We start from the raw sequence: 18,050 nt of genomic DNA on the forward strand, positions 1-18,050 counted from the left end.
TTATGATTCTTTATGTCAAATACCACCTTCCCTTTAGTGGTCTGATTTAGTCATTCACGTCTCCTTCCTTTAGCTCCACAACCAGTCATGTGTGTTTCACACAAAAACTCTTGGCTCTGTAAGGTTCTGGGCTCTGTCACCTAGGCTGTCCTGTGACCAATTCATTCGCCCAGGATCCACCAGGTCAGCCGGGTGAGGCCACCCTGCCGGCCCGTGCTTGAAATGGGTCTGACAACATTAAAGAGACAAGGCTTCCTGCCCACGAAGTCAGCCAGAGGCACAGCACATTTTATCGCCAGCAGGCAATGCATTTCAGACATGGTTTTGTTTTGTTTATCTATTATTTATTTATTGAAGTTCAAATTATATTCTTTTTTTAATATGAAATTTATTGTCCAGTTGGTTTCCAGACAACACCCAGTGCTCATTGCAACAGGTGCCCTGCTCCGTGCCCATCACCCACCCCCCCTCCCTCTCACCCCCCATCAACCCTCAGTTTGTTCTCAGTTTTTAAGAGTCTCTTATGGTTTGCCGCCCTCCCTCTCTAACTTTTTTTTCCCTTCCCCTCCCCCATGGTCTTCTGTTAAGTTTCTATCACTTCACGCCAGTCGGAGTGGCTAAAATGAACAAATCAGGAGACTATAAGTGCTGGCAAGGAGGTGGAGAAACGGGAACCCTCTTGCATTGTTGGTGGGAATGCAAACTGGTGCAGCCGCTCTGGAAAACAGTGTGGATCTTCCTTAAAACGTTAAAAATAGATCTACCCTATGACCCAGCAATAGCACTGCTAGGAATTTACCCAAGGGATACAGGAGTGCTGATGCATAGGGGCACTTGTACTCCAATGTTTATAGCAGCACTTTCAACAATAGCCAAATTATGGAAAGAGCCTAAATGTCCATCAACTGATGAATGGATAAAGAAATTGTGGTTTATATACACAATGGAATGCTACGTGGCAACGAGAAAGAATGAAATCTGGCCTTTTGTAGCAACATGGATGGAACTGGAGAGTGTTATGCTAAGTGAAATAAGTCATACAGAGAAAGGCAGATACCATATGTTTTCACTCTTATGTGGATCATGATTTTGTTTTAGAACACATCACTTTGCCCTACATTTTCAAGGAGCCTCTACAGTTGAGATCTCCAATAACAAACCAAGCACCAAATCTGGCCTGTCAACAGATTTTGTGTGTTAAATGTTGACTCTGGTAGGACGTTCCCTCTTCACTTAATTGATTACAGGTTGCTTTCATCTAGAATACATGACACCTTCATTTGTTAATTTACTTTCAAGGGTCTAAGGCATTTGGGGTGTGACCCTCGCCCTTCACAATGAAAACACTTTCATTGTTGTAAAAAAAAAGTTTCCAACCAAAAACAGTTTTCCACCTGCTACAAGAAAGGAAGAACCAACGAGGGAATTGCATTTATTCGTTCAGCCATGGAATGATGTGTTCCATCTAAATGTTATGCAGAAATCCAGTATGAAAAATGCGTAAGTGCTGAGCAGTTCTCGTTGGTATGGGCAGGAGAGTAGGGCCAGCTTCTCTGCTTTGCTTTCTTTCCCACAGAAAATTAGGCCATTTTTCTCAAGCCCTGGATTTCTGCAGGGCAAAGTTTAAGGACCACTGTGGTAGGTGATTCCTACAGTCCTGGCCACCTTTATGACTTGGGTATGTGGTCTGAGACAAGGTGTGAAACAGAGTGGCCAGAAAATCATGACCATCTGTACGCCTTATTGGAGCGATACTGTCATGAAAATGTACCTTACATTACATCCTAAATTAAAGATAATAGACATTTTTCCAAAGCACACATCCAAATGGCCAACAAGTACGTGAAAATCACTTCACGCTTGTTAAACCTGCTATTATCTAAAAGACAAGAGATAACAAGTGTTGGTGAACATGTGGAGAAAAGATAACTATTGTACGATATTAATTGCACAGTGTTGGTTGTGAATATAAATTGGTTCAGCCACTACATGAAACAGTATGGAGGTTCCTCAAAAAATTAAAAGTAGATCTACATCATGATCCATAAATTCCACTTCTGGGTATATACCCAAATGGAATGAAAATAGGAATCTGAAGAAATATAAGCCCTCCCATGTTTACTGCAATGCTATTCACAATAGCCGAGATATGGAAACAACTTAAATGCTTAGCAGTGAATAAATGGATAAAGAAAATGTGGAATATATACACAATATAATATAATTCAACCATGTAAAAGAAGACCATTTATGACAACATAGGATGGACCTTGAGAAATTATGCTGGGTGATTAAATCAGAGGCACACAAATATTGTGCTGTAATCACTCCATTCCAAACGTGTAATCTAAAACAGATTAAAATGGTGTTCATACAAACAGACTAAAATGGTGTTTACCAGGGGCTGGGCATAGGAGACATAGAAGAAATGTGGTTTAAGGGTACAAATTGGCAATAAGTAGCAAATAAGTCCTAGAGACCTGATGCAAAGTCTATGCAAATAGATAGCAATATTGTATTATAATCCTCAAACTTGTTAAGAGACTAGAATTTAATTATTCTAACCATTAAAATAAATAATAATTATGTAATTTGAGAAAGGTACTAATTATTGCTACAGTGAGAATCATAACACAATATATAAATATAGCAAATCAATATGCTTTACACATTAAATATATACAATGTTATATGTCAAACACATTTCAATAAAACAACAAAAATCAAAATAAGTCACTCTACCACACAAAATACTAATAAGACACTGAAGAATAAGAATGAAATTGAATAAATTTGAAAATGCTAGTATAATTGTATTAGACAGAATTTCCTTACTTATTAAAATATTTTCCATGACTCCAAAAATAACAACTCTGATATTTTGACTAATTGGATGTTTAGATATTGAAGGGAAATTTTTATCAATATGTCATTTAAACAATATTACCAAATTTTCTATAGCAAGAACAGTACTTTCATCAGAATGATTTTAATATCTGGCCCTTAGTTTTAACAATAATGATAAGTTTTGACAGACAATTGCTTTATCTTTTCTCTTTACAACTATTAAAAGAAATCTTGTTATGAATTTAAAGACAAGAATATAATATTAATGGCTCTCATCTAAAAGTCAAGGACTGACATAAATTGGAAAAAATGTACTATCATTTTTTACAAAGGCAAAACTTCAAAAAATATGAAGTCTCCGTTCATTATGTGGCCTGAGGGTGTAATTGAGTTGTATTTCAATGATGCAATTTAAAATTTATTATGCAAAATAATGAATCACCATGGGGTTCTGTTAACATGTAGATTTCAATTCTGTAGGTTCCTAGAGAGAGGTCAGGCTCCCAGAAAATGGTCAAAGCCCTGTTGGCTCTCTCACTACACTTACTAGCAAGGCTACAGATTGTCAACGTGGCTCAGAAACGTATTATTTTAGTAGGAAACAGAGAAGTCTCAAGTACCTAAAAGGTGGTCCAAAATATGGCAGAGTGGCATTGGCACCTTCTTTTTCAGAGTCCTTCACCATCAAAATAGGTTTTCTCCTAAGAAGCCTTATATATTTAACACAAACAATATTAGATATCATGGTTCACAGCAGGCAACACATGTAGTCAGCTCAACTTTATAAGACATAATATTATTATTTATTGATGCTATTAAAAGATGCAAGATATAATGTTTACATTAGAAAGAATAATTGTATGATGGTAATAATTAAAATAAATTACTTTCTGAAATAGATTTATTAATAATCAAGCCTCTTAAATATTATCTCACTTTATGAAGTCATCAAGTATCCAATTAGATTGAAAGCTAATAAAAGTTTAAAAGTAAACACAGCCTTGACAATCATTTTAATCTAACCTCCTCTTGATATTCTTGAGGAAAGGGCAGTCTCTTTGGAACTCTCTGAAAATGGTGTACATTTTTTAAGATCCCTCAGTTTTGTGCCCAGATTTAGCACAGAACTCAGTATTTTAAAAACCCAAGTGCGCTATTCCTCCTATGGTAGCTTAAATATTTACTGAAGCACAGTGTTGGGTTTGATATAAAATAGAAGACACGAGTCACATTCATAATAAGAAAGACCGAGCATAAACAATATTAGAATGGAAATATTAAATTTATAGTAAAGGAGATTAAGGTTTGAATTCAGGCCGCTCACTCACTAGCTATAAGAAACTGTCAAATTATTTAAATTCTCTAAACCTTAGTTTTCTCCACTATAATTTTCAAGTTGATAATCACTACCTCCAAGGGTAAGCGGAAAGAGTTCAGTTAGCACATACAAATAGGTGATTCGAATGCCTGTACATAGTAGGCAGTCATAAGTACTAATGGGAATGACATATGTTTTACATAGTAACAAATACAAATAAAATTGAGGTAATATATCTACTTATTAACTCCCAAATGGCATACACCACAATAGATCACTGTGCACTAGAGTGATCTGAGAAGATTCATGGAATAAATTCAAGTCCCTGGATATTGAATAGTAAATAAATCTCACCTGTGGTCTCACCTCAGAAAATAGAGGCTGACACAGAAGTTACAGATCAGGTGACATCAGCAAAATGGCAGAACAGGTCTTTTCTACCATCTTCTCCCCAAATACCAAGTTTGACAATCACTCATGGATAAGCACACTTTTGTGGAAATCTGAGAGTTCAGTGGGGAGGTTCCAACAAACCATTGGGGAAGAAAGAACCTAAGATTGGACACAATGAAGAAGTAAAGAGCAAGAGTTACTTTACCTATGTCACACCTCCCTCAAAGTGGAACAGCTTAGTACCAAGAAAAACATTCTCAGCTCATAATTTCTTCCATGGAGGAAGGTGAGAGTTTGTGAATGAGTTCCTGTCTTCCCCAGCGCTGCAAGGCACTGTCCAAGAGGCCCTCTACTTTCTTGCCCCACTCATAACACTGAGGTAAGCTGTATGACTATGAGGGAACACAGCCGGAGGTCTTGAAGGGCATCAAAGAGACATGGATCCTACTGTCCACTCTGCAGACTTATCAGGATGCCCATCATTAAACCACTGACGTCACTTCCCCTGTGAGTTCCCCCAAATGGCCCATGAGCACCCCCAGTACTCTGTGCACTTTACCCACACATCTCCACACCATACAGCTGACTCCCTGTGTGTGCCTCTGAGGGCAGTGAGTGCAAGCCTTTGCAGAATGCTAGTGCAGACATGTGGAATGCTATCTCAACTCTAAAACTGGGAGAAAGTACACAAAATTGACCTTTCAGCACCACGTCATGGAAAGTGAACGGGAGGCTCTGGCACCAGATCCAACATTCCAGGATGGAGAGAAAGCACACAGTCATAAGCATTTCCCCACAAGAGGGAAAAAGAAGTGTGGAGCATGTGCACTCACAAAAAAAAGGTGTAAGAAAGCCTCAGTATCCCTAGCAGGGCTGATAAGGATTTTCTCTTTCAAAGTCAGTCTTTACTGACTGCTGGTTGTGAAGGCTTCTTCAAATGTGGAAACAGCAATGCAAGAAGGAACATAACAAATCAAGGACACGTGAGACTACCAAAGGAAAATAATAATTTCCCAGTAACCAATTCAAAAGAAATGGAGATATGCAACTTACATGATAAGACAGAAAGACAATTCAGTGAAATCAAGAAAACAATACATGAACAAAACAGGAAGTTTAACATATATATGGAAATCATAGAAAAGAACCCAACAGAAATCCTAGAGCTGAAGAATACAATGAATGAATTGAAACATGCAATAGAGAGCATCAACACCATATTGAGGAAAGAAGAAGAAAGGATCTGTAAAGTCAAAGACAAGTCATTTGAAATCATTTAGTCAAAGGAGAACAAAGAAAGAAGAATGAAAAGGAGTTAACGATCTCTATGTAAATTATAGCTTATCATCCAAAAAAAAAAACCCTCAAAAAACAAAACAAACAAACAACAATAACAACAGCGAAATATAAACTCCTCATTATAGGAGTCCCAGAAGGAGATGAGAGGAAGAAAGGGGAAGAAAACTTATTTAAAGAAATAATGGCTGAGAACTTCCCAAATCTGGGGAGCATTTGGATATCCAAGTTCATGAAGCTCATAAGTCCCTATAAAGATTCAACCCCAAAAGATCTTATTACAGACATATAATAAAAATGTCTAAAATAAAAACAAAACAGAAGAGAATTTTACAAGCAGCAACAGAAAGAAAATAGTCCTCACACATAAGGTAGCAATTATAAGGCTAACAGGGTTTTGTTGTTGTTGTTGTTGTGATTTTTGTTTATTTGTTTGTTTAGCAAAACGCTTACAAGCCATAATAGAGTGGGATGGTATATTTCAAGTGCTGAAAAGGGGGCGCCTGGGTGACTCGGTTGATTAAGCGCCAGACTTCGGCTCAGGACATGATCTTGTGGTTTGTGAGTTTGAGTCCCACATTGGGGGCCTGCTTCGGATTCTGTGTCTGTTTCTCTCTCTTCCCTTCCCCTGCTCTCAGTCTCTTTCAAAAATAAACATTAAAAAGATTTTTAAGTGCTGAAAACAAAACAAAACAAACAATCACTGCTAACCAAGAATAGTTTGCCTGACAAAGTTACCCTTCAGAAATGAATGAGACATAAAAAATTTCCCAAACAAAAGTTGAGGGAGTTTGTCACCACTAACCTATTTTACAACAAATGGTGAAAAGAATCCTTCAAGCTTAAATGAAAGGACACTAATTAGTAGCATGAAAGCATGTGAAAATATAAAACAAACGGACAAATATAAGTATATAGTCAACTTCAGAATACTTTAACACTATGGAATATGAGATGGGAAATCACTTACCTCTACTATAAAGGTCAAAGGACAAAGTATTAAAAAAATAACTACAGGGCACCTGGGTGGCTCAGTTGGTTAAGCGTCTGACTTTGGCTCAGGTCTTGCCGTTTCTGAGTCCGAGCCCCATGTCAGGCTCTGTGCTGACAGTTCAGAGCCTGGAGCCTGTTTCGGATTCTGTGTCTCCCTTTCTCTCTGCCCCTCCCTCTCTCTCTCTCTCTCATCTCTCTCTTTCTCTCAAAAATAAACAATAGAAAATTAAAACCAAAAGCTATAGAGATAATTTTATTAATGGATACATAATATTAAAAGATGTAAATTGTGACATCAAAAACATAATAAGTGGGGAGGAGGCGTAAAAGAGTAGAGTTTTTATATAAATGAAATTAAGTTGTTATCACCTTAAAATAAACTGCTATAACTATGTTTTACGTTAACTTCACAGAAACTATGAAGAAAACCTACAGTGCAGTGCAAAGGATAAAAAGAATGGAATCAAAACAAACCAGTATGGAAAAGCATGAATTCAAAAGGAAAATAGCAGGAGAGGGAAAAAGAAACAAAAGAACAACCAAACACGCAGAAAACAATAAAATGGTATTAGTGAGTCCTTTCCTATAAAAAATTATTTTAAATGTAGGTGGAATAAATTCTCCCGAAAAGACATAGAGTGGCTGGATGGATTAAAAACAAAAAGACCCAACTACCTGCTACCTTCACGAGACCCATGTCAGCTCCAAGGACACACAGAGGCTCAAGGTGAAGGGATGGAAAAAGATATTCAATATAAATGGAAACCAAAAGAAAGCAGGAGTAGATATACTTGTGTCAGACAAATGGACTTTAACTCAAAAACTGTTTATAAGAGATAAATATAATTATTATATAATGATAAAGAGGTCAACTCACCAAGAGGACATATTAATTATAAATACAAATGCACCTAACACTGGACTACCTAAATATATTAAGTAAATGTAATGGAAATCATTAAGTTGACACATATTTTGGATTGATGGTAGCAGCTGGTACTAAGATCTGGCAAATTCTTGCTATGTCAGAATATAACATGATGTTCTAATTGTATCAGAAACTCTGGAAATTTAATTTTAATGCCAAATCTCAATACACAGCTTTTGACGCTTACTTTGAAGTTCCAAGACAGTGGTGAGTAAACAAACAAACAAGAGAAAAGCGTATTTGTGAGCCAGAGTTGGCTTGTGGAAACATATATATGAGATCGCATTGGTAAGAAGAATAATTTAATTTTATAAATAGACATTCAAAACCATTTTTAAAAATGTAATCCCAATCTTAATAAGAGTTATAGTAAATTAAATAAATTAAGCAAAATAAGAAGAAAAAATGTTCTTTTTACATCAGATAGAATTAGCATTTATTTCATATTTACAAATAATATATCATATAAATATAAATATCATGATTTAAAACTGAAAATATGAATAATGACAAGAGACTACTGTGAATGATTAATGCCAAAAATTGGACAACCTAAAGAAATGGATAAATTCTTAGAAACATGCCATCCATCAAGACTGAAACATGAAGAAAGAGAAAATCTGAACAGGCCAGCAATGAAAAAGGAGACTGTACCAGTGATCAAAAATATCACACAAAGAAAAGTGCAAGACCTGAGTGGTTTTCCACTCAGAATATGGAATTCGAACATATATTCAAAGGTGAACAAATGATAAGTTTTCTCCCTTACATTACAAAATCATCGCTATCCTCCTATCAAGGCCAGGTAAGAAAAACACAAGTAAAAAGATTGCAGACCAATAGCGCTGATAACTTAGATGCAAAAATCTTCAACAGACTGGATATGGGAGTGTATGTGACAGACCTAAAGGTAACATCATGCACATGGGCAAAACGCTGAAAGCTTTTCCTCCAACATCAGGAGCCAGACAAGCATACTCCCACTTGCCGTTTCCACTCAACATGAAAGGGAAGGTTCTAGCCGGAGTAATTAGCAAGAAAAGTTTTGAAAAAATCCAAATTTGAAAGGAAGAAATGAGATTGTCTCCCTTTGAAGATGGCATGGTCTTATGTAACAGAAAACTCTAAAGACTCCACACAAAACTTGTCAGAAATAATAAACAGATTCAACTGCAGGACACAAAATCAACACACAAAAATCAGCTGTGTTTCTAAGCATTAGTAACAAACTATCAGAAAGAGAAATAAAGAAAATCCCACTTGCGGCAGTACAGGAAAGAATAAAATACTTAATAATAAATTTAACAAGGAGGTAAAAGATCTGATACTGAAAACTCTAAGACATTGGTGAAAGAAATAGTGGAAAGCAGAAATAAAAAGAAAAATATCTCATGTTCATGGATTGAAAGAATCAACACTGTTAAAAATTCATACTACCCAACCAAAATCATCCACAGATTCAATGCAATCTCTATCAAAAGTCCAATGACATTCTCCACAGAAACAGAAAAAAAAAATCCTAAAACTGATACAGAGGCACAAAAGATCCCTAATAGCCAAAGTAGTCCTGAGAAAGAACAAAACTTGAAGCATTACATTTCTTGATTTCAAACTATATAAGAAAGCCATGGTAATCAGCAGTATGGTGATGGCATTAAAATGGATACATAGACCATTGGAACAAAATCGAGAGCCCAGCTAGAGACTCATGCGTAGATGGTCTACAAATCTTTGACAAGGTCTCCAAAAACACAATATGGGGAAAAGATAGTCTCTTCAATGGTGTTGGGAAAACTGACTATCCACATGCAAAAGAAGGAAACTGGACCCTTGCCTTATACCAGTCTCAAAAATTAATTTGAAATGAATTACATATTTAAATGTAAGACCTGAAACTACAGAACTCCTAGAAGAAAACACAGAGAGTAAGCTCCTTGACATTGGTCTCGGCAATGATTTTTTGGATATGATATCAAAAGCTCAGGAAAATAAACAAGCATGAGTGTGTGAGTGTGTGAGAGTGTGTGTGTGTGTGTGTGTGTGTGTGTGTGTGTGTGAGTCATTTTTTCAGATATCTGTACTTCTACGTTTATTGAAGCATTATTCACAATAGCCAGGATATGGAAACAACCTACTTTTCTATGGATAGATGAATAGATAAATAAGATACTGTTTTGTTTACACACACACACACACACACACACACACACACACAAATATTATTCTGCCATGAGAAAGATAGAAATCCTGCCATTTGTGACAACATGGATCAATCTATGGGATTTTATGCTAAGTGAACTTAGCCAGCAAGAGAAAGAAAAGTACTGTATGATTCCACTTAAATGTCAAATCTGGAAAAGAAAGAACATTTGAACTCATAGAAATAGAGGGAAGAATGGTGGTTACCAGGGATTAGAGTTTAGGGAGATGGGGAGATGCTGGCCAAAGGTTACAAGCCTTCAGTTACAAGATGAATGAGCCCTGGACATGTAATGTGCTGAATGATGACCAGGGTTAAGAATAGTATGTTGTGTGCTTGAAATTTGCTTAGAGAGTGAACCTCACACACACACACACACACACACACACACACACACACACAGAGTAACTATGTGAGGTGATGGATGTGTTAATTAACCTGATTATGGCAGTCATTTCGCAAGGTATACACGTCTCAAATCTTCACATTATATACTTTAAATATGCCTCCATTATACCTCAATAAAGCTGAAAAGAAGAGCTCACAGGTAGAGAGTTTATGACCTACAGTGGTCCTAGGGAGCAAAGGGGGATGGGGATGAGAGGTAGCACAGGGAAGGAGACAGAGAGAAAGAGAAGCAGGAAGGACGTATGAAGGACAAAAATGCATATTCACCACCTCAAGCCAGCTGTGCTCAGCCTGGTGACCGCCGAGGAGCCAGCACCGTGGTCCTGGAATTACCCTCTGGAGGCAGGGAAGAAGCAGGCTCTTATGTGCAGATCTGCTCTACTGGCCTGGCCGGCCAGTGGGTGTTAACCCTTTCCCCTCTGGCAGACAGCAAGAGACACGCAGTGCATCTGAGGCAACGAGCAGGGCCTTCACCTTCAGGGCCTGTTCCCTCAGTGATTGCTGGAGGAAAACGAAAGCTGAGAGGATGTGAGACCAACAAGAGGGTTCTGAGACCAGTATTTCCACTGCTGCTGCTACCACTGCCGTTACCATCATTAATATCACTACTACTAATGACTAGTTCTACTTACAGTAATAATAGTGCTAAATAGGCCCGCACTGTGCTAGGCCTGTGTTATTTACACGCAGTCTTGATTTAATGCTTACACCATGTTACTCTTATCTTCATTGTATGACTGAGAGCCCCGAGGCACAGAAAACTTCAGCAGAGTCCAGGCCCACACAGCAGAAAGGACAGCGCCAGAGTTCAAGCCCAAACCCTTTGATCCTAGAGAGGAGAGTCTTATCCACTGCATCTATGGCTTACACTTGGCACAATTTAGACATAGAGAGAGAAGCGAACGTCCTCCGAGAAACAAATGATGTTGAGCTCAAGTGTGGATAGAATGAAGGAGCTGTCGAATTCTCAAGCCAACTGAGGCAGAAAGAGCAGACTTAATGTACACCATGTTTTCAAGGCAGATAGGAGCCACATTAGGAGAATTTTAGCTCTGGTGTGTGTGTCAGTGTGTGTTAACAGTGTCACAGTGGTGTACAGTCTAGGTTAGAGATCCCAAGACTAGAACCTGGAACACTAATGAGAGAACTCTTGCAATGTCTCAGGAGTGAGGATACTCAGGAGAGTAAGTATCCTGGGAGCTTGAGACAAAATGGCCCGGTGATCAATGACAAAGAATGAGGTCTGAGTCAGCATCAATGCCAGCCAAGTGACTTGACGCTCACTGTCACCATGATTATATATGGACTCTAACATTTGATTTTATTTAGAAAAATAATATTCTGCTGCAAATATACTGGGCTCCCCAAATATATCTTCGAAGCTACATTTAACTAATAAAATTACAATGTCTCCTGTGAGTTTGCAACTTCATACGTCTTAAACGAGCTCCCATCTATGTCTCTCTATCATCAGAACAACGCTGGGAAATACATATTTATTCTGAATATAAAGAAAGTGAGACATCTATTATGCATTTTTAATGACTCAGTAAATTTTAAGTTATTCATATCCATGTATAGACTTAAAAATGAGATTTACCTCATTAATTTAAACATAACTCCCCATACTTGAGATTATAAATTTAAATTAACAACTATATTTTGTGAATATGCATTTGCATTCCTTAAATAATGTCATATTGGAATTTGATAATCTCCAATCAAAGAGAATTGCAACTCATTTATTCTCATGAAACAAAAAGCGTATTATTTATGTTACAAAATAAAATTCACCATAGCCTTCATTGGGGTGATTTGCAATAAGCAAGTAGAAATATATTTTACCTGCATTAGCACATTTGACTCCCTCCTTCTCTACAGAGATATAACAAAAGTCATTTGTAAAAACAGACATTCAATACTGAGGTTTTTAAAAAATTATGTACGTAAAATGCATTTGTATACATACAGAATGGATAAATGTTTACATTTAAATCTATTCCTTTGGAAGACAGAAACAGGAAGTCATTTTCAATGTAACTGTTATATCCCAAACCAGCTATGTTTACCAATGTTTCTTGGAAACCCTTCAGTTAAAAAAATGTTTTAGGGGCGCCTAGGTGGCGCAGTCGGCTAAGCGTCCGACATCAGCCAGGTCACGATCTTGCGGTCCGTGAGTTCGAGCCCCGCATCAGGCTCTGGGCTGATGGCTCGGAGCCTGGAGCCTGTTTCCGATTCTGTGTCTCCCTCTCTCTCTGCCCCTCCCCCGTTCCTGCTCTGTCTCTCTCTGTCCCAAAAAATAAATAAAAACGTTGAAAAAAAAGTTAAAAAAAATTTTTAGTTTTTTTGTGTGTGTGTAATTCTATATATAAATGCTGGTAGACATACATATCTGCCATTCTACCTCCAATAATTGAGCCCAGTATGGAGTTGCCTGGGATGGCTATCCAGAGAGAGCGAATTTCTCACTCTTCACTCTATATAGAACTTCCTTTATTTAAATTATTACACTAGATTTTACTGATTTCTACCTCCATTACATCAGTCAGAGATATATCTTACTTTTCTTGGAATTCCAGAGCTTTTCAATGAACTTGCCACAGAGGAGACATTTTGTGAAGTGTGTTAAGTTGAATTATGATCATCTTTTGCTTATTTGACTTATTTGTAATAGGAAATAATAACTCCGAATGTCCACTTAAAAATAGAGCAGAAGGGGAACAGCGCCAGCAAGATGGCTGAATAGAGTCCCTAGTCCTTAAATTCTCACAGACACTGACTTAACCACAATATATGATACATACAGTAGGCCGAAGGAGATTAAGAGTAGAGACTTTGTATGATAGAGCTTAAGCTGTGTCAGTTTAAATAGGGTTGCTATAATTATATGATTGTTTTATGTAATAACTCATGGTAACCACATAGAATTTACATATAGAAGATGCAAAAAGAAAATGATAAGGAACAAAGCATATTACCAAAAACAAAATAAACAAAGTAATGAACACAAATGAACGCAGCAAGAGAGGAAAAAGATGTGACAAAATAATTACACAACATACAGAAACAATGAGCAAATGGCATAGTAGGTACTCCATATCTGTAATTATTTTAATGTAAATATATTAAACTCCCTATTCCAAAGATGTTATATGACTAACTGGATTAACACAGTTTCACAAATATGCTACTCACAAGATAGTTGGCTTTAAATTAAGGGCATACATAGCAGAAAGTGAAAGGATGGAAAGAAAATCAGTTCAATATTAGCCAAAAGAGAGAAGAGGCGGCTACACTTCTATTAGACGAAACAGATTTACAAGTCAAATAGTGTCATAAAGACAACAATGGATACATAATAATAAAATTAAAATTAATAATGAATAAAACGGGTAATTTACCCAGAAAGATATGACAATTAACATATATGCGCCTAACAGGAGAGAACTCAAATACATGAAGTAACTATTTACAGAATAGAAGGGAGCAATAGACAGCAACACAATCAATGTGGGAGAAGTAGGAGATTAAAATATTCCAGTTTCAGTAATGAATGGATAAACCAGAGAAATGAAATAAATGATTTGAACAACACTATTAGACATATACTTGAGACTCTACCCAACAATACCTGAATACACAGTCTTCTCAAGCACACAGAACATTGCCTAGGATAGATCAGATGTTAGGTCAAAAAACAGGTGTCAACAGATTTAAGAAGATTGAAATCATACAAACTACCTTTTCAGACAACAATGAAATGATGTTAGAAATCAATCGCAAAAGGAAAAGAGGAAAATTCACAACATTTGAAAATTAAACAAAACCCTCTTGGAAAAACCAATGGGTCAGAGTAAAAATCACAAGGGAAATTATAAACCATCTTGAGGCTAATGAAAATACAAGATACCAAAACTTATGAGATGCAGCAATATCAGTACTAAGGGGGAAGTTTATAGCAATAAATGTCTACATTAAAAAGAATAAACATATTTCCAATCTACAACATTAACTTACACCTTATAGAATTAAAATAAGAAGAACAAACTAAACTTAAGTTTAGCAGAAAGACAGAAAACAGATGACACCAGGTCAATGAAATACAGAATAAAAAAAAAAGAAAAAAGAAAAAAATAAGAGTTGAAAAAATTAACAAAATTCAGAAACTCTTAACTGGATAAACTATAAAAAGAAGAAAGACTAAAACGAGAAAAATCAGAAAAAAAAGGAGATAGTACAAAATGATGCCATAGAATTTAAAAAAAAAAAGATAATGGACCAACAAATGGACAACCTAGAATAAATGGATTTATTTCTAGAAACAAATAACCTACCTGGACTGAATCATTAAGAAATAAAATATCTGGACACACCTAAACTAGTAAGGAGATTGAATCAGTAATCAAAGACCTCCCAACAGAGGCAAGTCCAGCACCAGATGGTTTCACTGGAGAACTCTACCAACATTTAAAGAATTAACGCCAATTCTTCTCAAATTTTTTCCCAAAAAAATTGAAAAGGAGGGCACAGTTCCAAACTCATTTCACAAGCCTGGCCAATATAACTCTGAAAACAAAGACAAAGGACACTACAAAAAAAAAAAAAAAAAAAAAAAAAAAAAAAAAAGGAAATTACTCTTGGTGAATATCATGCAAAAATCCTCAACAAAAGACTAGCAATCAAATTCCAAAGCACATTAAAAGGACTACACACCAGGATGCTGGGTGGTGCAGTCAGTTAAGTGTCAGACTCTTGATCTCAGCTCTGGAAAACTTCTCACAGTTTGTGAGTCTGAGCCCCACTCCTGCTTGGGATTCCATCTCTTAGTATCTCTGTCCCTCCCTCACTTGTGCTCACGCTCTCCTCTCTCTCTCTCTCTCTCTCTCAATAAATAAATAAACTTAAAAAAATTTTATAATTAAAAAAAGATTACAGGGCATAACTAAGTGGAATGCAAGGATATTTCAGGATATGAACATCAATATGATACACCATATTAACAGAATGAAGGACCAAAAACACATAAATGTCTTGATTGGTGCAGAAAATCATTTAAAAAAAACTTCAATATGCTTTCATGATTAAAAAAAAAAAAAACTCAAACTAGAAAAGGAAGGAAATTACTTCAATATAATAAAGGCCACCTATGAAAAGCCCACAGTTATGATCATACTGAAAGCTTTCCCTCTGAGATCAGCAACAAGGCAAGGATGCCTACTCTTGCCACTTCCACTCACTGGAGTTCCTAGTCGAAGCAATATACAAGAAAAAGAAATAAAAATCATCCAAATTGTAAGGAAAGAAGTAAAAGTTACCTCCATTCACAAATGGCATAGTCATGTTTGTAGGAAACCCTAAAGATGACACAAAAAACCATTGGAACTAATAAACAAATTCAGCAAGTCTGCAAGATACAAATCCGTACACAAAATGCATTTCTAGACACGGACAATGAACAATCAAAGGAATTAAGAAACAATTTCATTTATAATAACATCAAAAAGAATAAAATAGGAATGAATTTAACCAAGGAGGCAAAAAATGTACTATAAAACCCACGAAACATTACTGACAGAAATTAAAGAAGACACAAATAAATAGAAAGACATTCTGTGTTCATGGATTAGACGACTTAGTATGGTTAAGATGTCAATACCACTCAAAGTGACCTGCAGATTCAATGGAAATCCCTATCAAATACCAGTGGACTTTGTTATCCCAGTGGTAATATTTACAGAAATAGAAAAAAAAATCCTAAAGTTTATATAGAATCTCAAAGACCAGAGACAGACAAAACAGTCTTGAGAAAGAAAAACAAAGCTGAAGCCCTCACAACTCTTGCGTTTAAAATTTACTATAAAGTTAGAGCAATCAAGGTAGTGTGGTACTGGTATAAAGACATACCTATAGACAAAATGAAACAGAATAGACAGCCAGGAAACAAACCCCCATGTATATGGTCAAATGCTATTCAAAGATGATGTCAAGGCTACACAATGAGGAAAGGATACTCTCTTCAACAAATGTTGCTGGGGAAAACTGGATATCCATGTGCAAATGAACCATCTACAAAAGTTAATGCCAAATGGATTAAAGGCCTACATATGAGACAGGAAACCATTAAATCCTAGAGAGAACACAGTCAGTAAGTAACTTCTTTGACATCAGCCATAGCAACTTTTTACTAGATATGCCTCCTGAGGCAAGAGAAACAAAGTAAAAATAAACTTTGGGACTTCATCTAAATAAAAAGCTTCTGCACAGTGAAGGAAACAATCAACAAAACTAAAAGGCAACCTACTGAATGGCAGAAGATACTTGCAAATGACATATCCAATAAAGGTTTAGTATGCAAAATATATAAAGAACTGATACAACTCAATACCCCAAACAATGAATAATCTAATTAAAATGGAAATAAGACATGAATAGACATTTATCCAAAGAAGATATACAAATGGCCAAAAGATACATGATAAGATGCTCGACATCACTCTTCATCAGGGAAATACAATCAAAACTACAATGAGATATCAGTTCACACCAGCCAGAGTGGTTAAGCAAGATGGAACAATAGGTGTTGACTAGGAGTGGAGAAAGGAGAATCTTCTTACACTTTTGGTGTGGATACAAACTGGTGAGGCCACCCTGGAAAACAGTATGGAGGAACCTCAAAAAGTTAAAAATAGAACTACCCTATGATCCAGAAATTGCACTAGTAGGTATTACCCAAAGAATATAAAGATACTAATTCAAAGGGATACATGCACTCTGATGTGTTTTTCAGCATTACCTGCAATAGCCCAATTATGGAAAGAGCCCAAGTGTCCATCGACTGATGAATGGATAATGAAGTGATACAACACCCCCCACACACACACCATATTACTCAGCCATAAAAAAGAACTAAATCTTGCCATTTGCAATGGTGTGGATGGAACTAGAGACTATTATGTTAGCAAAAAGTCAGTTAGAGAAGGACAAATAGCATATGATTTAATTCATATGTGGAATTTAAGAAACAAAACAAATGAACATAGGGAGGAAAAAAGAGAGGCAAACCAAGAAACAGACTCTTAACTATAGAGAACAAACTCATGGTTACCAAAGGGAGGTAGGCAGGGGGGAGGTGGGGGTTAAATAGGTGATGGGGATTAAGGAGGGCACATATGCTGAGCACCAGGTGTTGTATATAAGTGATGAATCACTAAGCTCTACACCTGAAAACTAATACAGCTTGGAGTCTGGAGCCTGCTTTGGATTCTGTGTCTCCCTCTTTCTCTCTCTGCCCCTCCCATACTCGTACTCTGTCTCTGTCTCTCAATAATAAATAAATATTTTTAAAAATTTAAAAAAAAGAAAAAGAAGAAATGGGAAGGGGCTATACTGCAGAAGTAAAAGGGAGCTTTGTGTTATGGTATTGAAATGTATCTTGATTGTGGTGGTATTAACATGAAGCCACACGTGATAAAAATGCACAGAGCTGTAAAAAATACACACACACACACACACACACACACACACACACGGTTGTATTAATGTCAGTATCCTGGCTTTGATATTAAAGATGCTAACATTGCAGAAGGCTGAGTGAAGAGTGCAAGGGACTTCCCTGTACATTTCTTTGCAAATTCCTGTGAACCTATAATTATTTAAAAATTAAAATT

The sequence above is a fragment of the Lynx canadensis genome, chromosome F2 (assembly GCF_007474595.2).
Source record: "Lynx canadensis isolate LIC74 chromosome F2, mLynCan4.pri.v2, whole genome shotgun sequence".
In the NCBI taxonomy this organism is placed as follows: Eukaryota; Metazoa; Chordata; class Mammalia; order Carnivora; family Felidae; genus Lynx; species Lynx canadensis.